Source organism: Symphalangus syndactylus, chromosome 9, assembly GCF_028878055.3.
Source record: "Symphalangus syndactylus isolate Jambi chromosome 9, NHGRI_mSymSyn1-v2.1_pri, whole genome shotgun sequence".
Taxonomy (NCBI): Eukaryota; Metazoa; Chordata; class Mammalia; order Primates; family Hylobatidae; genus Symphalangus; species Symphalangus syndactylus.
Window position 1 is genome coordinate 96065176 of NC_072431.2, and position 21036 is coordinate 96086211.

General features: G+C 40.6%; 1 pseudogene; it reads left to right on the forward strand.

The window, feature by feature from the left end:
- The first annotated feature begins 19837 nt into the window (after positions 1 to 19837).
- LOC129490822 (uncharacterized) lies at positions 19838 to 19937 on the forward strand (annotated as a pseudogene).
- Positions 19938 to 21036: the final 1099 nt, after the last annotated feature.

A 21036-nucleotide genomic window follows, 5' to 3' on the forward strand; every position in this document is an offset into this window, starting at 1 on the left:
AAAAAATAAGAAGGATCAGCAGAATTCCTTTGTGCTATACAGACTTTATTGATGACTTGGGAAATAGAGGAAGTTTACATCTTGGGGTCAGTTTTAACTTTAAATCTCCCAAACTCTTCATCCTCCACTCTCTGGTCTCTGATGCCATCCACTCCACCGGCCATCGGGGAATATCTATCCAAATTCATCCAGTGGAAGAACAGTTCCCTTTTCTCCAGCACTGACTCCCAAACTCAGCTCAGGGCTTACCATTGTAACACCAAACACTCATCAGTGTCCCCTACACGGACTGTCTCCTCTGGGTGCCCCCTTCCCACCTCTCTGCAATAGAAAGGTAGCAGCAGAGGGTTCAATTTTCTCACTGATATGAAATATGCTTCTTCTCTTAAAAGGCAAAATGACAATTTGTTTTGGTTTAAAACTACTTTTTTATATTACAAGTTTATTCCTTTTAAGTAGATACTAAATTAGAAATATGTCCTCAGATATGGAGGATAATGACATGTAAGGACAATCCTACCTCTTCTGTATCAAATGATGCATTTTAAAGGAAATACAAGAAAATAGAAATACGTAGCTCAGCTCCCTGGCTCTTCTCTAAATGCGCAGGCCCATTACAAAGTTAAATTAAAGGAAGGACAGCAGTGGGGGACCTGTCTGTGACACTCACTCCTTCCATCTTCTGCTTTCACAAAGAAAACTCAATTCAAATTATTTCTAAAGTCAGAAAAAATAAAACTCAAGTGCCTGTGCATATATGTGTATTACACATCTTAATGGAAGAAACACAATTCCAAACATCATTTGAATGTATGTCCCTCAGGAAATTCACAGACTTGGGGAGCAATCTTCAGACAAGGTAGGAAGATTATCTCTGAGAACCAATCGCTGGGCTGGCCACTGCCAAGTGCCACTAAGGGAGAACGGAAGGGGACAGGGACTGAAGGCGGGCAGAGGACAGAAAAATAGAAAAGAAAATAGGATTGTTTGAATACCACCAACAATCGCCTCGGGCACATTTTCCTGCCTTAGCTGCGTGAGTCAGCCTGGCCGAACAATCTAAAAACGGCGCAGGCCCGGCAGGCTGCAGGGTGCGGTGCCTACTTGGGTCCACCGTGACCCACACGGACCTGCAACGCTGCAGCCGCGCTTTCCCAGGGCCTGGGGCTGCGGGCGCCTCCCAGGCCGGTGCAAGCCACGCACCTCAGAGGGCACTGGAGAAAGTCACTACCTTATTTGCACACTAGTCATTACTGCATCCTCATCACCTCTTGGAATGAGAGTTGAAAATTTAAGCAGAGGATTTCTTTAATCAAACTCAAATGCTTGCACAGCAAAGGAAACAGGGTCAAGGAGCTGCCGCTGCAAACAAGTTCCAATTCTTAGCTAGAGCCGAGGGATACATGTGAGCAAGTCTCCCTCTAGTGGACAGAGAGCGTCACCTTTCACTCGCAAAGACTGCTGCATCTGGGTCAGGCAGAAATTCAGGAAGAGCCAGGTGAGAAGGTGAGCTGGGAGGAGAGGAGGTACCCTTGTTATGGGGACCCACAGTCCCGCCTTGCCTTCTCAGATTTTCTTTTCAGTGGAAAAGCAAACTGCGTTGAAGTTTTTACACACCTTTTGAGAATGCTTACTCTTAAAATGTTTGTTCTTAATTCGTTGAATATGTCTATATGTCTCACTATAATGGAGGGTAGCAGAGCTAATGTCATTTTCTAGACTGGTTTTGAAAGGCCTAGGTCACCCCTGGGGGGGCACTATATTTGGGGACAAGCTAAGAAGGACTGTGGCAAAGAAAGAGTGACTGGAGAAAGATGATCCTGTTTCCATGAGCAAAATCAGTCCCAATGTCCTTGCCCCATGAGCAGTGACACATCAGCGACGTCACCAGGCTGGCAGGATCCCTGGGGTAGGTTGTTCTTGCGTCAGAGTCCTCCGGCCAACCCCACCCGGGTGGCAACCAACAGTCATGCTTTCTAGCCTTTGCAAAGATAGACTGGACGAGCTGTCTCTGTCCGGACTAATCCTGACCAGTCTTTCCACAGTCTTCTCCAGCTATTTCTGGCCTTCAGTAGGGAAGCTTAGACTGAATTCCATAGAACAGACCTCAAAAGAGTTTCTAGGATCCTAAAATGGATGGAAAATATATATGTATGTGCACATGTTTAAGTGTATATATGAGTGTGTGTACACATGTGCATTTGTGCAAACTTTCCATATGCAAGCTTGCAGACTGTGAATTCATTCAATTTTTAAAGTATCTGTGGCCCCGGAAACATTATAAGTCACCAATAAAAAGTCTCACCCCACTGGTAAAACAAGCCACGGCAGTGATTGAAGTACCTGGGCTGTGGAATTCGAGTGCCCAAATTCAAATCAGACTGAGATTCCTTGAGAAAGTAACCTAGTATCTGCAGCCCTTAGTTTCCTAATCTGCAAAATGAGAATAATAATATAGTATGTAATAATAATAATAGCACTTTATCCATTGAATTAATGCAACGATTAAATGATGTAATGCATGCAATGCACTTAGCAATTTACTTGACACATATTCATTGTTCAGTAAGGTTTGGCCTTCATTATTTATAATGAATCCCTTAAATTAGAAGCTGAGAAATGTTAGGGTCCTTAAAATTCCAGTGTGGGTAGCATATATTTTTCAATAATTTTGTGATTTTTAGATGAGATACAAGAATTATTTTTCTTTTGATAAAAACATATTCAATCTCTTTGGAACAATAAGTATGGCTCTATACAGGGTAATAAGCTAGATGATAGAATTATAGAATTTTAAAGCAAGTATAGACCTGAGTTATTACTAGTCATATCTCCTTCAATTCTGCTTTATAGGTGAGGTAATCCAGATGCATCATGAAAATGACCTGCCCAGGCTATCCTGATATTATGGCTACAGTTCAGGACCTTGATTTTTAATTATGAGCTGGCTTTACCACAGCTCTCAGAGGCCTTCCCCTATCTTCATGAGATTCTCAAAGGTGTATTAAGGAAAAAAATTGAGAATGGTTGTCCTGTGGGAAATAGACCGTCACTCAGGTCTCTGCTCAAATCCCTGGCTTCCTGTTCCCTATGGCTCAAAGCGAGTTTTCTTCCTCTGAGAACTCTGTATATCACCATCTTATTACCATTTATCTCAGTCTGAAGATGCACATCATATTCCATTTTTCTCTTTGTTCCCTTAGATTTCAAACATCTTGAAAACAGGAAACATGACCTTGTATCTAATAGAATCTGACAAAATATTTCACAAAGAAAAAGATAAAAGGTATAATACGAAGGGATTAGAAAGCCATTTATCTCATTGATGAACTTGAGCCTGAAAAACTCCAGAGGACCTAAGAAAAGTCCATTTCCCATTGCTGACTTCTTCTCCTCTCTTGGAAACAATGTGAACTGGACAGACTGTGAGCAAAGCCAACAGCACAAATAAGGCTAAAAAAAAAGAAATAAAAAAAAAAGGACCCATTTGTATCTTGGGGCCAGGACTATAAAAGTTCAATGGGGGCCGGGCGCGGTGGCTCACGCTTGTAATCCCAGCACTTTGGGAGGCCGAGGCGGGCGGATCACGAGGTCAGGAGATCGAGACCATGGTGAAACCCTGTCTCTACTAAATGTATAAAAAAAAAAATAGGCCGGGCGCGGTGGCGGGCGCCTGTAGTCCCAGCTACTCGGAGAGGCTGAGGCAGGAGAATGGCGTGAACCCGGGAGGCGGAGCTTGCAGTGAGCCGAGACTGCGCCACTGCACTCCAGCCTGGGCGACAGAGCAAGACTCCGTCTCAAAAAAAAAAAAAAAAAAAAAAAAAAAAAAGTTCAATGGGGCAAAAGATGAATGATTCATGCCTACAAATAGAATATATATGGCAGGAGCTTGTTCATAGGAGTATGACAAAAGCTTTGTTTCTAAGCCTGGTTTCTGGACTTGGATCCCACATGAAAGAGCAAGACCAGTTGCCTGGCTTGGTTACTCATCAGAGATTGGACAGGAACTAAAGAAGTGGATAAAATCCCTAGCTCTGAAGGTTAGAGGCCTTGAGGGCAGAGGTCAGTTTGGACATTATGGGATCTTCTGTCTCTAGTCTCCCCAGTCTTGGCTTCTACTCCCATTTCCCTTGCTTCCTTCCTGCATCTGAAGTTGGGTCACGATAGAAAAGAGATGGCCACACTTTCTGCTAATGTAAGAATTGTCTAGATAAAGCAAGAGTTCTCAGCCTGAGCTTAAATAGTTCTTTGATACCCCCTGGAAGAATACACACAAAAAGTGAGCCCCAAGAACATTTGCATATTTGTCTAGTTGGAGGATTTACACATTTCATAGGATTCCCTGAGAGGTCTGTGACCCAAATGAGTTGAATGATGGCTGCTTTAGGGTCTCTCAAATCATCACAGCTCCCCAAACTCTCCCAGAGAAATTCTATTTCTTTTAGAGTTTTCTCTCAGAAGGAATATTTTTTGAATCTATTCCCTCACTTACAGGGGTGTTCACAAAGGAGACTTCCCTTGTGTCATAGACCAGGGAATGTAGACACCAGTGTGTTAAGGAGGATTCTCGAAAGTTGCTGCAAATTCTAAGCTACCGGCAGACAATGCAGGATGAGGCTGGAGAAACAGATTGCCTGAGATCCTAAAGGAGACTAAATAAGTCACTAACCCAAGAGAAACTCCTGAAGCACACAGCAAACTTATTGACCCCAGAGTGTTCCTTTGACATAACAGACACAGTAGCTTAAGGAAAGTATAGGGTAATATGTTGACTGATAATCATTAAAAAATAATAGTAATTTATGTCTTTTTCAATCAGGTCTTTATCTTGGCAGAGGGCAGAAAAAAAACTTGCCTTAATTTATCTGTAAATTATCTAGAAACCTGCTTTTATATAGCTGGAGAAAATGAGTGATGAGTTTGTCCCTTTGACCAAAGGAACTCACATCCCAGAAGAAAAGAATATCGTCAAGATTCTGCTTTCAAAGACAGAGAATTTGCAGAGTGTTGTTAGAGGTTATGGGGTTAATTAAATACTAAACGTTATTTGAGAGTAGCAAGCAATTGATTCTCCATGGGATTTAGCAATACTCTAGCCTATAGTAAGTTGCAGATGTTGCTGGAGTACCCAGGGGCCCAACAGTAACAATAGTAGAATATGGCCTAAACACTAGAGAGGCTTTACTTACTCAAATAAGAGTATTTGAAACATGGGCATTTTTGTCTTCTCTTTTGTTAGATGCCCGAATCAGCAATACTATATCTTCCTTCCATCCACCCAGTCTTCTGCACAAAATCCATTATCTTCTTGGACCATTGCATTTCAATGGAGAAGAAAGGTAAATGTCAGTGAAAATGGAGACTGGGAAACTGAGAAACGTATCTCAAAAGATGCTGTTGCAGACTGAGTGTAACACCTGTGGAACACACTGCTGGTTGCCTGCCTAATATCTACTATCTCTTCTTTGCAATCAGACAACCATTTTGTTTTGAAATCGTTTTTTAAAATTACATTTTCCAACTCTTCTCCAACTAAGAATGGTCATCTGATATTATTCAGGCCACTGAGATGTAAGCATAAATTGGAAAACTTTTCCTACAAGGTCCTGACTCAGCTACCATGTGCCTTTGGGGATCTTTGTACTTCCTCTTCTTTCATCCTGGAATGGAAACAAGATGCCAAAGGTGGAGCAGTCACCTAGTGGCATGAGACATGTGTGGGAACAAAATTAAGATGCTGGTGATGGGTGGGCAGAAACATAGAAAGTGCTTGGGTCCTTAATAGCATCAGGGAGCTATCATATCAGACCAGGACTCTCTGACTCTAGTCTTTTTATTATATAAGAAAAATTATATCCCATTAATCACTGATTAATTAGGGTTCCTCTTACTTGCAGCCCAATGCAATCACAATGGATGTAAATGTCCTTATTCTCCTGACACTTTGGGGCTCCATTAACCTCTTGAAACACAGATGCACATCTAGGGAGAGGCAAAATATAGTAAAACTGTGGTTTTCCTCTCTTGGTTATGAAATAGAATAAGACTAAGTTTCTAGCCCCAGGTGACAGGGATTCAAGAGAAAAGTTAATTTTCATTTTAGAAAAAAATGAATTTTTTTGCACGTTTGACTTTATAGCTTCTGAAATTCATACATGATACAAAAACACAGTATAAGAAACAACTTATATGCAATACCATACAATGATACTGTTTAAGTTCATCAGCTTTTACAGTTAGAAACAGACTCTCACTGGCAACATCTTCTTCCCTAGGTCCCGGTCTTTACTGTTTGGGGTCCCACCTTTACTCTCTCTGCTAAGATATTTCTCCTGTCTTCCATTTTCTCCTTGTCCTAGAGTCACAAATCCCTGTCATGGCAGCTGACTTAAAGAAAAGTCCAAAATTCTTATTAATTTATTAGGGATGATAACTTATTCTTCTGCCTTTCATCCTCTCCCATCTCTTCTGTTTCATAGTGAAAGAATTATTGCTATGTTTTCCTGAATCACATGGATAGTCTCCTGTTTCTTCACTTTAGCTTTCCTTTAGAAACTTCTTAAATCTCTGATCAAATGTTTAGGATGTGATCAGTTCAAAGTATATGGGCTTCCCTCCTCCCAACCATGACTGTAGGCTATAGGCCTAAGGCAGTGAAGACAGGCAGGGGACCACACTGGAATCTTTATTCTCTTCTATTCCAAAGTAAGCCCTGGGGAGGATAGGGGTTTTTGTCTTCTTTTAATAGAGATATTTACATAGATCCTGTCAGCAAAAGAGGCTCAAAGATCAAGGATGGAGAAGCACAGTTTAACTGGTAATAATAAGACAAAACCAGTGATTGGAGCTCCCCCTCTCATCAACTTTGTGTCAGAAACCAGAATTTTACCCCACATCCCTTCTCTCCAGAAGCTTTATTGGGCCTGTGGCTCTTGCCCCACCTTAATTTTTCACACCATCAGTGGCTCTTGGCTCAGGTATGGGCTGGCACCTCCCCTATATTAGTGACACTTCAGTTTCTCCTGTCTTCATGGCCAGAGTTCCTCTCCCTGTTGAAGTGCCCAGTTACCTGACAGCTATTGTCAGTGGGTCCAGCTGAGTCCCAAACTTTCTTCTCACTGGCCACAGTCAGTGTGTCCTGGGCCATGTCCTCAAGAAGTAGTTGTTTTCTTTGATAAGGCATCAGGGCAGAAATGCCACAGGGACTCTTTCTTTCACCCTGTCCTCATTTAAAACACACACACACACACACACACACACACACACACTCCAATGTTGCAGCAAAGTGAGGTGTCCCGCTCCAGGCTGGTCACTGGATTGGGTTACCTCCCTTACCCACTCTTCCCAGGAAACATTGCCAAACCTCTGCCCTTACCATCTCCACTGGGAGTCAGTGTAAGAAAATGGCTAAGAGTAGGGGCTTAGAAACTCATAAAGTTACATTTAAGTCCCAATTTGCTGCTTTTTTAAGCTAAGAGACTGACAGTTACTTAACTTTTCTGAACCTCAGTTACTTCATCTTTAAAATGGGATTAATGATGATCCATTCTTTTTAAAGGTTGAATGAGGTCATATATGTTAAGCACTTAGTACTAAGGCTGGCATGTCATAAGTGTTGAGTAAATTGGTGCTTCCAGTGATGGATTTCTTCCTTTTCCAGTTACTCAGAGGCTAGGAATTCAGTAAAGTTCTTTCTTCTTGTATTTCCAGCTAGTGGCCTCTCTGCTGTGTTTCCCCTATTTTATCTGCCAGGATAAAAGTAAAAAAAAAAAAAAAAAGTATGTGGTTCCCTGGTCCTGTCTCCTAGGTTCTCATCTCTCCCCAGCTAGGTGGATTCTGAAACTTCTGTCCCTCTCCTTGGAAATTCCTTTTCCTGTTCCTTTTCAACCCTACTTGTAATGTTTAAACATAAAAAAATGAACCCTGGAATAGAGAGGCTTGGTTCCCCCATCAGTTAAGCTGGTTATGTTGTTGGAGTGTCAGAGGCTTTTCCCATGGTTGTGGAGGAGTAGGTAAGGCAAGTAGAGAAGCTACCGGCACCTGGTAGACAGAGTAAGTCCCATAAAAAATACAAAGAAAAGGCATGGAACTCAGGTCAGAAAAGACAGCCATGGAAAAGTGTCATTTGAAAGGATTTAAACACTCAAGTAGGATTTAAACACACAAAAAATGGATGAAGAAGGCCATCTAGGGAGAAGGTGAATTGACAGCAAAATGCCAGAGGCTGGGAATTCTGGAGCTTATCTGGTTTGGCTGAATCAAAGATTAAATTTCTGGGTTATGCAAGTAAACATTAGCCTCAGATATTAATATCTGGCCAAGCCTTTTTTCTTTATGTGTCTTATTCACTGTAACTGGAATCTAGAAGACTCTTCTAAGAAATTATAGGAAAGTTGAGAAGAGGCTAAAAAATCAGACTGGTGACCTAGGATCATAGAAACTGGCTGGATTTGCTCCATGGAGAATGTTATATCCTAGTAAATGGGAAGTTGCTATAATGTGTCCACATAATGCTGTTTTGATATACATATACACTTACACGCATGAGCCTATATATATATGTGTGTATGTCTATATACATATATGTATGTGTATATCTATTCAAACATGCATACCATATATATACACATACACACACATCTCTATTCAAACATGCATACCTTACATACATGTAAGAGATATATATTATACACATATATAATATATAATACACATATATAATATATATATACATACAAACACATATACAGGCATTTAAGGTATGTTAGAATAGATATATGTGTGTATATAGACATGTAGACAGACATAAATATGTAACTGAATTACATATATGCCTATGTGTTTCTCTCTAGTTGGTGAGATTATGGGAAATTTTAACTTTTTCTTTAAGACTTCTGCATCAAATGTATTATTTTTATAATAGGAAAAATGACTGCTAACTTTCTTCTTTCTCAACTTTCCTTGTTTTGCAAATATTCAATGAGGTGGTCTTGTGTGGACAAGAAGCCCAATAATAGAATAAATGAAGCATTATAAAACAAAAACAAAATGACATTTTATTATGTTAATGCTTTATTTGGCAATGTCAGGGAACTTGTGGAAATAGAAATAACATTAGCTAAATAATATTCTACCCACAGCAGAAAGATTTAATTAAGGAAATTGCTCAGGTTGCATTTTAAGAACAGAACTATGAGATCTTTAAAACCTGATTTTAACAATCCCCCTGAGCCAAAGGAGCAAATTGAGACTAAAGATGGTAAGCTTTGTGCTGCTCTTCTTCCTTCAGCCCCATTCCTTCTCCAATTAGATCATCTCTGACTCCTTGAAAACAGAGGAGATGAGCTGAGCGCGTTTTCACCCCGGTTGCCTAACATTCTTAACTATCTCTGACTCAACACAGCTGAAGAACACTGCAACTGGAGCTCGATAACTTCACTCACATTATCAGAACAGTTTTGCACAGAATATTGTTCATTGCACATGTTGAAACAGAGAGAATCAGTGAGTTAAAGAGATGAGGCCGGGAAGATAGAAAGGAGTTACCATACATGGCCTTGAAGGTCTCTGTAAAGAGTTTTGCATTATTCTAAGTGGAGCCACTAGAAGAAGCCACTGGAGATCTTCAGGAAGGCAGTGACATGATCTGGTCAAAAAGGTCACTCTTGCTGTTTGTGGAAATTAACTGAAGTGACACAGAGTGGAAGCACAAACACATCAGTTTAGTGACAGTGGTCTAGGAAAGAGAAAATATGTTACACACACACTCTCACACACATACCATGCATAAATAAATATATACATATGGATACATATTTACATACATACACCAAAATAGTAAGTTGGTGTAATAGTAATTGTGTTGCCTTTGAAAGTAATGGCAAAAGCCACAATTACTTTTGCACCAACCTATTAGCTGCACATAAATGTGTTTCTGTTTACTTTAAATGGCCACTACATTTTGCCTTTATGCAATTTTTTCTTGTAATAATTATTTTTCTCATCTATTTTTCTGAAAATCATTTTTGACAGGTGTATAGTATTTCAATGAATGGACATGCCATAGTTTACTAAACTGATTTCTTATTCTTGGCCATTTCCTTTTTTGCTTTTATTGTTAAGGATAATAATTCCAAAAACATTACTGTCAAAACATTGTTGAACATGTCTCTGATGATTTCCTTAGTGTTTCTATTAGACGTGGAACTGGATTTTCCCACATCTTTTTAGAGTTGTAACACAGATTGCCAAACTGCCCTCCACAATGTTTGTCTGAATTTACACCCATATCAGAAGTGAATGAGTGTACCAATTTTTTACATCTTCTCCTCTTATAATTTACATTTGCCAAGTTGATAGACACAAATGTTGTAGTTATTTTAGTTAGTAATTCTTTGATTATTAGTGAGGCTAAATGAGATATAGTGCCCATTTATTTTATTTCTGTGTGTATTGTCTTTAATGTAAAGCAGAGTTAAGAATCATAAGGTTCCTTAAATTATGAATTTAGGATTGTATACGATATAGAAAAACTTCCCCCCATCAGTACATTCTCTGTTATTGCAATTATTTCTTAGATCAGCATGCAATCTCACTTGGTGCATGCTATCTAATAAATACATTGAGCAACTCTTCAAGGAGTATCAACAAAAGAACATGCTCTAAAAGTGAGTTCAAGTTGCTATCTGGTATGTGAAGCATGGTGCTTAACAAATGATTCTGGAACACTCTTGAGAATCCCATGCTGATCTTGTGTAAAATTAATTGAACAATCAGAGTTTGTGGTCCTCTAATGAAAGAAAAAGCTCCAAATTGGCAGGCAAATCATGTGAGTGAGAAAGTAGTGTCTCCAAGAGATTATAGAAAAGAGCTCTGAAAGCACATCCTTCACCATGGTACCAAGAATTGGATGAATTCAGTCATGGAGTCATGCAGTGTGAATCCTCATTGAAATATAGTGGTGGCTTGCTACCTGTAGAGAGAAAGGTGTCATGCTCACTTTTTATTGGCAGAAAATTTAAAACCTAAGAATTTTAAGGGGCTTATCAGTTGATGAATGTGAAGGCTGAGAGGCTGATAGTAAGATAAGAAGACGAATTTGTGGTTTTCATTTTGAAAGTTCAGTCTTGAGGTTTTATTGACTCAGGAGCAAATAAACCATGCAATGAAGTTCCAACTTGGAGTCTTAATAGTTTTTTACTTTAAACTAGTGTATTAGTTTGTTCTCTCACTGCTATAAAGACATAGCCAAGAATGGGTAATTTATAAAGGAAAGAGGAGTAATTGACTCACAGTTCCACAGGCTGGAAAGGCCTCAGAAAACTTACAATCAGGGCAGAATGGGAAGCAAACACTCCCTTCTTCACATGGTGGCAGGAAGGAGAAGAATGAGTGCTCAGCAAAGGGGGAAGCCCCTTATAAAACCAACAGATCCTGTGAGAACTCACTCACTATCACGAGAACAGGATGGGGGAACCACCCCCATGATTCAATTATCTCCACCTGGTCCCTCCTATGACACATGATGACACATGGGGATTATGGGAACTACAATTCAAGATGAGGTTTGGGTGGGGACACAGCCAAGCCATAACAACCAGCACAGCCTAAACTGAGGTAAGGGAGGTATTGGTATGGTCTATGAGTTTCTTTTAATGAATATGAAAAAGGTGAAAATCCATTCTCTCATATATTTTCCTTATTGAATTCTGTGAGTTTCTTGGAAACTAAACACTGACATTTCATAACTTTTATTTCTTTAAACACTAGTGAATCTTAGGTTTTGGGTCCCTACTTTAGTCCTGGGTTAAGAGGTGTGGTCAGATCTCAGCTGTTGACACTTTACAACAAATCACTGTACTCCCCAAGGACATCATTTAAGCACTATTACATGTCAAGCCACATCATGGGAAAATGCATTGTACTGAAATTTTGATCTATTCTGTCTCAAGGGGAATGTAATAAAGTCCCAGAAGGATGGCACCTTTAGCCAAAAGGAGAGAAAGGAAATAATATTCGTTAAGCAGCTTCTATGTGCCAGATCCTCTATTTGTGCTGCAAATGTTTTATTGCAGTTAATTTTCGTAGCAATTTTCTGAGATAGACATAGATATCACCATTTTTCCTGACAAAAGAATTGGGGCCCAGAGAAATTAAATAGCACGTGCAAGGCCCCAGTGTTAAAAGTAAATTTATGTCTGTGTGACTTGAAATCCTATGGACTTTCTACTGCCCACCAACATTGTGGATTGCAGGATCTGGGGAAATACTCCCCCTTCACTCAGGGAGGAAGAGAGAGGGGGCAGGAAAGAGTAATTCATGGAATCCCAAGCCTCATACCTCAAACCTGGAAGGAGTTCAACAGGCTATTTAGCCCAACTCCTCTCTTGTACAGTAGACAATATAGAGGCCCAGGAACTTAGGCCGAGTTCCCTAGAGGAAGAGTTTGAGTTGGGGATTAGTTTAAAGGGATGAGGAAACAGGATAGAACAGGAAAAGAACCTAAGCATAGATGTGGACTCCCTGGCTCATCTCTAGCTCCCAAAAATGTGAGTGAGGCCATTTTGGATGCTCTAGCCCCAGTTGAGCCTCCTCAGTTGACACCACGAAAAGCAGAGATGAGCTGTCCCCACTGAGCCCTGCCCGTATCCCTCACTTAAAGAATCATAAATAATGACATGGTTTTTGTCTCCATCCATTAATGATATAGACAGGAGATAGGGAAATAGTGGGTAGAAGAGGGTGGTTCCCTGGCAAAGGCCCCACCCTCAAGCCTAGATACCTGTGGCCCTCAATAAGAACAGGCATTCCTGTCTTCACGCCCAAAAAGTTGACTTTTGGGCTGCCACACCCTCTATCCTGTGCCCATATAAACCCCGAACCCCAGACTCCAGAGCAGACCAGCAGGTAGGAGAGGAGGATACAAGCAGGCAGAGGGCAGAAGGCCGCTGCAGAGAGAGAGAAGAGGAGGAACATCTGAACACAGAGAGGAGTTCAGCTGGGGACGATAGGGGACCGCTCCAGGGGAAGATCATTTTCCCACTCTATCCCCCACTTCTGGCTCCCCATCCTTCACACTGAGAGCCACCTCCACCACTCAGTAAAACTCCCGCATTTGGCCAGGCGCGGTGGCTCACGCCTGTAATCCCAGCACTTTGGGAGGTCGAGGTGGGCGGATCACGAGGTCAAGGGATCGAGACCAGCCTGGTGAAACCCCATCTCTACTAAAAATACAAAAATTAGATGGGAGTGGTGGCGCATGCCTATAATCCTAGTTACTTGGTAGGCTGAGGCAGAAGAATCACTTGAACCCGGGAGGCGGAGGTTGTAGTGAGCCGAGATGGCGCCACTGCACTCCAGCCTGGGCAACAGAGAGAAACTCTATTAAAAAAACGCTTCCGCATTCATCCTTCCAGTCCGTGTGTGACCCAATTTTTCTGGGACGCTGGACAAGAGCTCAGATACAGAAAGCTGTCACATTGGCCCTCTGCCTTACAGAAAGGCAAAGGATCCATTGAGCTGGTTAACACTCAAGCAGTCCACAAAGGGCAAGGCTAAAAGGGCACACTGTAACACATGCCCACTTTGGCTCCTTCGCTTGTCCGTCTGCATGCTTCCCCTCCAGTAAGCGGCTTGAGCAGCGGGGTGATTGAACAGATGAGCCAACCCCCTTCCACCCCGCCCCGCTCCGCCGTGCACATCCTGCCAGGGGGATCAGGGAACCCTCCCGTTTCACCAAGTTTGGGATTGCTTTTTTGTAGTAATATATAACTAAAGCATCTACAAAGCCTTTATCTGATGCAAGAAGGAGAATTCCCTAAAGCAAAATCTGATTACAGTTTCTAGTGAAAGTGTATGTATCCTGGGTGAGAAAAAAAAAATGTTAGCGTCACTGGGAGATAAGACCTTGGACTTGGTGCTTGGTGCTTAAGCTCTACAGACTTGACTTTCCTGGGAATATGTATCATTACCTTCCTATTATCGCAGCCCCCTTTCCTGAAACTCAGCTTCTAGAGAGATAGCACTGGATAGGCCTAGCCTGAGTTAGAGGCTTGTCCATTATCCAGGGATTGAGTATCCTCCAATCGGATATTCAGTTCCAGGAAGTTGCACCTGAAGCTCTGTGATAAAGGAGCTACGCGCATCCCAGTGGAAGGATCCTGAAGAAAGGAGCTGTTGCCCATTGCTCCTCTAAGCCTCAGACCTTCCAGGGTCATCTCTTCTGAAGCCTGGCTCTGTGACTTATTTTTAGATTCCAATACTGTCTTTCAATAAATTCCTTTGCTACTTGAAATCTAAGAACCTTACCTAATACATAAATCTTGACAGAAAGTAGCCTTGTAATATAGTTCTAATTTAGCACATGAGGAAATTGTGTTCTCAAGAAGTTTAATTTAATTGTTTAAGATACATAGCCAGAATCAAAGCCCAGGCGTTCTGAATTTCACCAATGCCTTTCCTCTAATCCCAAAGAGAAGCAGGTATTGGAATAAATTTTTTCATTTTTCATATGAGAATAATGAAGTAAACAACACAGGCGGGGTGTTTGATGTCTTCTGGTATAACCCAAAGCCCAATTCTAAAGAAGTGCAAACCTCAGTACTGATGCTTTTTAATATTCAGTCTTATCTCAGGAGATGCCTAATTAATGAAAAAATCTAAATTATTTATTGAGTTAAGTCATCACCTTATGTTCTGAATCAATAGTAAAGAAATGCATTTGTTCTCTTTACCAATTCACTTAGAAGAATTAATGAGAATCTAGATTTTAGTAAAAGAGTTCATTGGGAAAGTTATAAGTTATTCTCCCTACCTAGCAGGTTTAAGCAGTGAGTCAAAGGCCTCGAGGTACATTTGTGAGACAGTCTTAAAACCCACACAATAAAGTGATTTACATTTTTAAGAACCATTAAATACCGTGAATTGATTATTTATGAGTGTACTTAAATTAATTTCTGCTTTCTTTCTCTCTCTAATGTTTTCCCTCAATTGTCTCTGTTGAAAGTGGTGTTTCTCTTTATTTCTCGTTATTTTATCTGTCAAATGCACATGCTTTCCAAACTTCGGACATATTCCCTGTTTTACACAACATATTCTGGTGTTTACTCTATCCACACTCCTTGTATTTTTACAGGCACTGGTTCTACTAGTTTTGCATTTCTGAACTTTTATAGCACTTTCATTCTGGCAATTAAATATGGTTTCTTACACTGTTATTTCCACCTGTGCTTTCAGCTTCAAGATTATATTTTCACTGATAGCAGTAAATCATTTTTTCTTCTTTTTCTGCCTTACAGTTCACAACATAAGAGTAAAACAAGGAAATTTTTTCATGTGTATTTTCTTCAACAATATTTACAAAGAGCTTTCTATACATGAGGAATAGTGCTTGGGCCAGGTCACAAAAATGAGCCATTTGTGGCTCAGATGAATGAATGACTATACCTCTCAGCCCTGTCTATTCAAATGTCCTATCCCTAAAAAGCAGAATTAAACTAGTTAAGGCCTTATGAGTCTGAGGCACATCCAAATGACACATTCTAAGATAAAAATTCACAGAACTTAGACAAAAAAACACGTGAAAATGCTCAGTGTATCCCTGGGCATCAGAGAAGACACAGATCTGGGCCAGGAATCTGAAGACCTGAGCTTTGGCTCCAGTTCTGCTAAGACCCGTTTTGTGACAATGACAATCCTCTCAGCTACTCTGATCTTTGGTATCTGAAAAGTCAGGATGATGGAGAAGACATTCTCTAAGTTTCCTTCGAGTTCTAAAATTCTATGAACAAACAGCAAGGTAAAATTCCTCCAATTTCTAGCCAGAAATAACAGAATGAAATTAGAAAAGTTAAAATTGAGGATACTTGATATAATTCCCCTCAGTAAAAACTTAATGGAACATGGAATTGTTCTCAAAGTGGTGAGTTTAAAGCTTCCCTGGTTCAAGACATTTAAAATAAATCCTGCTAAGTTACATGGCATATACTCTCAGCACTTCAACAAAGCTTTTGAAAACACGTGAGAAAGTAAAAGAAGGAAACAGATAAATGAACATTTTTCTTTCTGGAATATCATTATATAAAAGAATTTCATGAGTCCGCAGAAATATACAATTCTTTGCGTCTTAAACAGAAGCAAAAGAAATGAAATAATGGTAGAATAGACTTGCGAAGCACTCACTTAGAGTGACAAATTTAGAAATTAACTTTTTTTTTTTTTCCCACACAGGCCTGCAGCTTCACAATATCACATGCATTTGCTGTTGTGTACAACATATGAGAATGTTAAGGAGGCACGGGAGTGAACAATGTATCAACATAACAATAAGCCTGAGTGACAAAGTAGTTGAATAGGAGGAAAATATTTTTGGAGCAAAGTGGTAACAGTTGCAATAAGGCATGAGATAAATTATGCAAGATCCATTTAGCTGAGGAGACCCAAGTGGAAAAAAAGAAGAAGCAGCAGGAGTTGAACATGAGCTTACACTGTGTTAAAATCCAAGGACTTGGGAAAACTCCCTGGGCAGCAGAGGAAAAATGCCCAGGAACCAAACCGAATGCAGGAGAGCAGAGCCTGTTTGAAGGCACGTAGAGGATTTGGATCATCGAGGCAACACACAGAGAATTAATGAGTCAGAGCAGAGTTGGAACATAAGATTTCCATAATGTTATTTCACTGTCTTTTCAAAATTCAGTATTCTTCCTTGGAAATTTGTACCATGCCCCCTAAATGAGCTTCCATATAGCTTCACAGGAGAAACATGAATTGGTTCCAAAGAAGCAGAAGGCATGAAAATTAAAAGTAGATGTCCAAAAATGTGGCCTCAAGTGTAGACAGCTGTGAAATAAAGCAGAGGTCCGAAAGCCTCCAACTATAAGAAAATAAATTCTCAAATGTAGAAAACTCTGTTAACATATAAGTGAGACAATGGTAACGTTACACCCTAATGGAATCGAATTCAAGTTTAAACAAACATCAAGGTGGTTAGGCTTTTTAAGTCAAGTCAGAAAATTCAAACAGATGACTCCCCTGGTAACAATATCTCAGACACCTTATCCATGCATTGTATTTCATATCTGCTATATTAACTTTTAGGATTTTCTATTTGGAAAATGGCCAGCATAGAATTGGGATAAGACTTCACTAAACCTTAACTGAAATATATGAAGCACATTGGAATTGGTGGATGAATTGAAACAAATGTTCAAAAAGAATCTTACAGAAAGATAGAACTTTCTCCCTGCAGTCTGCACGGATGAGGCTGTTTTAAAGTAGCATGCATTGAAACCAAACCATTCTTAAACATGAGCAGATAGATGAAGTGGTGCCATGGATGGATGCCCGCCCAAAGCACCTACCTTGTCTTACAAACTCTGTAGGTCTGGGAGAAGACGCATGGGACACGAGGCTTTTTGGCAGGATTAACACATAGGACAATAAGAGTAAGCAAAGATATACTGGAAGCATACTGAAATACCTTATATTTGTGCTAGGTTTTTTTGTCACAAAGTTCTTTTGTGGAAGCTATAACTGACATTTTCCATATGAGTAAACTGAGGTTTAGAGAGATTTCTAATTTAACCAACAGTGCACAGGCTGGAAAAGAGATCTGTACCCAGGACTTGACACCAAGTTGAATGCTCTTTCCATTCTGTTGCCTTCTTTCTTAATCCAATGGAGTCTGTGGTAGAGGACAACTGGGGCATTATTCAAGGGATTTGCACTAATACATGCAAAGATACTTGCTGTGGAGTTTATGCAATCGTAAGTCAGGAAGTCTCGATCCGTACATCCAGAAATGCACTGAAGCAGGCGGGGCACAAGAAAGAATCACCTGTATGTTCTACCCTGAGGACAGCATGTGGGTAGGAAAGGGAAAGGAAGGAATTACACGTTTATTGAGCACCAACATATACCAGACACTGAGCTAGGTATTTTACATGTTATTGATTTTATTCCCACCCTAAGTAGTAGGTCTTATAGGTCTTATTTTATAGTGGAGGGAACTGAAGATCAGAGAAGTTGAGAAACATTCCAAGCATTACCTAGCTAGAGGGCAGTGGACCCAGGATTTAAAATGAGGGGCGCTGACTTCTAAACCTCTGCTTTCCTTTATATCATATTGCCTCACAATGTGCATGCATATTTAAGCTTTACAGATTGCAAAGTGCTTTCACATACTGAATTTCTCTTGACCCGAAGCACAGGGCTCACATTTGGACCCCAGTCTTGGTAGAAGGAAAATCTGGCAGGGAGAGGAGAAGGTGCTGGTCCCTTCTGAAACCAGAATCTGAGTTTCCTTTGTTGAAGAGAGAAGCAAACTGTGTCATTTTAACAGGCTTCATCTTCTCTGTTATTCTTCATGACATGCTGTCTATGTAAGCAGTACTTGTCAAGCACAGATTTCAGAGTTTATTACAAGCAGCGGGCTGGGTCTTGCGGTAAAGAGAGAACATCTCTTATTAAAGCACGGTGTATCATTTTCTCTTCAGACCATAAGGACTGAACCAAGCCCAGTTACAAAACAGTATCCCTGAAAGCAAAATGCCAGTGAGAATACAGTTGGAGATTGCTTTCTTCTGGGCAGGGTCAGGGAAAATAATCACGTTGAGTTTTATGGCCCAGCATGGAAATATTAATTTACTAAATACCCATGAATAGGCAAAGAGAGAACTTTTCGTCTTCTGGCTCCAAATCCCCCCTCCACCCCTTCCACTTATCTCTTACCCACATGATATATTGTGCTCATTAAGAAAACCAAACAGAGTAATGAGTCAGTGATCTTCATAGATTAGATAAACAAATAGACGTTTTCCTAAAGCATTGGGCTAAGTTATACTAGCTGCTGTTGCAATCTCAAAATACCAATGGCCTAAAACAATCAAAAATTTATTCCGCACTCATATCAAATGTGGATCACATAAAGCTTTTTAGCTGGTGTTTTCCCCACATAGTGACTCGGGCATCCAGGTTTCTTCCACTTTGTGGCTCCTTCTTTTGGATTCTAATTTGCCCTGAACTTTATCCCTTGGGCTTTGTGGGAGGAAGGTGGGAGGTTCATTGTGGGGAGACACACTAGTACGTAACTACCTTAGCCCAGCAGTAAGAAAGTCACTTCTGCTTAAATTTTACTGTCTGGAACACATCACGTGGCAAGCCTAGCAGGCAGGAAGGTTAGAATATGTTGAGAGGCACTGCATAAGAAGTCTTCGCTCCCTCTCCAAGGGACACAATACAGAAACCCAGCAGTCCCTGCATTCAGCTCAAGCCCGGGATTTGTGGCAATGTCTGGTTCTTTTTTGCAGACCCGGATGTAGCTCCTCTTGGTCTGGCAACCTAGGAACAAAAATTACAAATTATTGGCCCCTCTCTGCACCCCCCACCCCCCACTGCCACCCAGTGTACACTGCTGGAGCAGGGAAAGGATAACTGCATCATAACTTTCATTCACAAAATGGAAAGCAATGATGCCACAGCTCTTGGTCCATCACAGTTAAGGAATTACTCTGGTCAGACATGGGAAGAGTTTCTATTGGGGAGAGAGTGTCCTTGATTGTGTTCTGATTCTATTCTGTGCTGGAATAGTTTGTCCACCAACCTTAGAGGTCCTTGGCTCCTTCTGGGAGGAGCCTCCTTATCCATTATTCTTCTTCTCCATGTCTAAAGTGGGGGTTGGGAAGCAAGCCCTCATTTGGGGGCCATACAGTTTTTGAAGTCTGCTTCCTGCTTATGAATGTTTGGAGGTCCAAGATGGATGCAAGTCTTCAACAATTGGAGGCTGTTCAGGCTTGCAGTTTCTCTAGCAGTATGGTTTCCTCAAAAACTTAGTAGACAGTGGTTGCTTTGGCAGCATATAAACTAAAATTGGAACCATACAGAGATTAACATGGCTCTTGAGCAAGGATGACATGCAAATTCATGAAACATTTAATATTTTTTAATAATAAAAACTTAGTAGATTTATAATTGATTTGCTTCTAGTGATTCCCCTCCTACTTCATTACGGTGCCCTGTGTCAGTAGCCAGACCTAAAATGCTTTCCTACACATGGGCTTTTTACAGGGTGAACACACTTCCTGATTTAACCAGAGATGAGGGGTTCCCTAGAACCTGGGGCTTTCAGTTTATTGGTCAGCCTACTTTTTCATGTCCACATATTTCTACGTTTCCTTCGTCCCATACTTCTCCCTCTCCCAATCTCATTGCTGCTACCTTGAGGCTATCTGGAGCAATCCATGGGAAGACCATAGCTTGCAAAATATTAATAGGTTTACTATTATTATTAAACCGGTTACTATTTATTAATAGTTTGAGAGATAACATCACTCAAGCATTTCTAAACTTTATCTTTTGTTATTTGGCTTTTCTAACACTGGCAAATTTCTAAACCTTCTCTATTACTATTCTCTTTCATTTCTGCTTGTTCATCTACGAATTCTTCTGGAGCTCATCTTTCTAGAACCTTACCTTATTAACTGCAGCCCATAATAGCCAATGCAGATTACCACTATGAATAGCTAAAATGCTTTCTAACCATGTCTAGAGTCAGAAGACATGTGACTCACCCCCTCAGTTATCACAGACAACAATTTTCTTTTGCCTCTCTGTGTGGCAAGAATCATGGTCTTTCTGGCCTCTGGTTCGGTTTTCTTCTTGTGGCCATTTAACAATTCAGCTGATGCCTCCTATTTTAGGGATTTTTATGGCAGCATTCCACTTAAACACATCAATTTCTACCTTTGTTAGAGTAGAGAAGGCAAATAGCCATATCGGACACTCCCCAAATCTCAGTTACTTAATAATTTTCTTCCTCACTCATGTCATGGACTGATGCTGGTGAAATGACTGTTCCCCAAGTGCTGGCTCAGAGATTCAGATTTCTTCCACTATGTCATTTCACCACCTTGGATTCAAAGAGTCAGTGTAGAGTGGGAGACAGGATGCAGGAGGCACAGCAGGCACTTAACTGCATCCACTTTAAAGGGACACACACTCCTTCAGCTCAGATTCCATTGACCAGACAATAGCAAAAGAAGC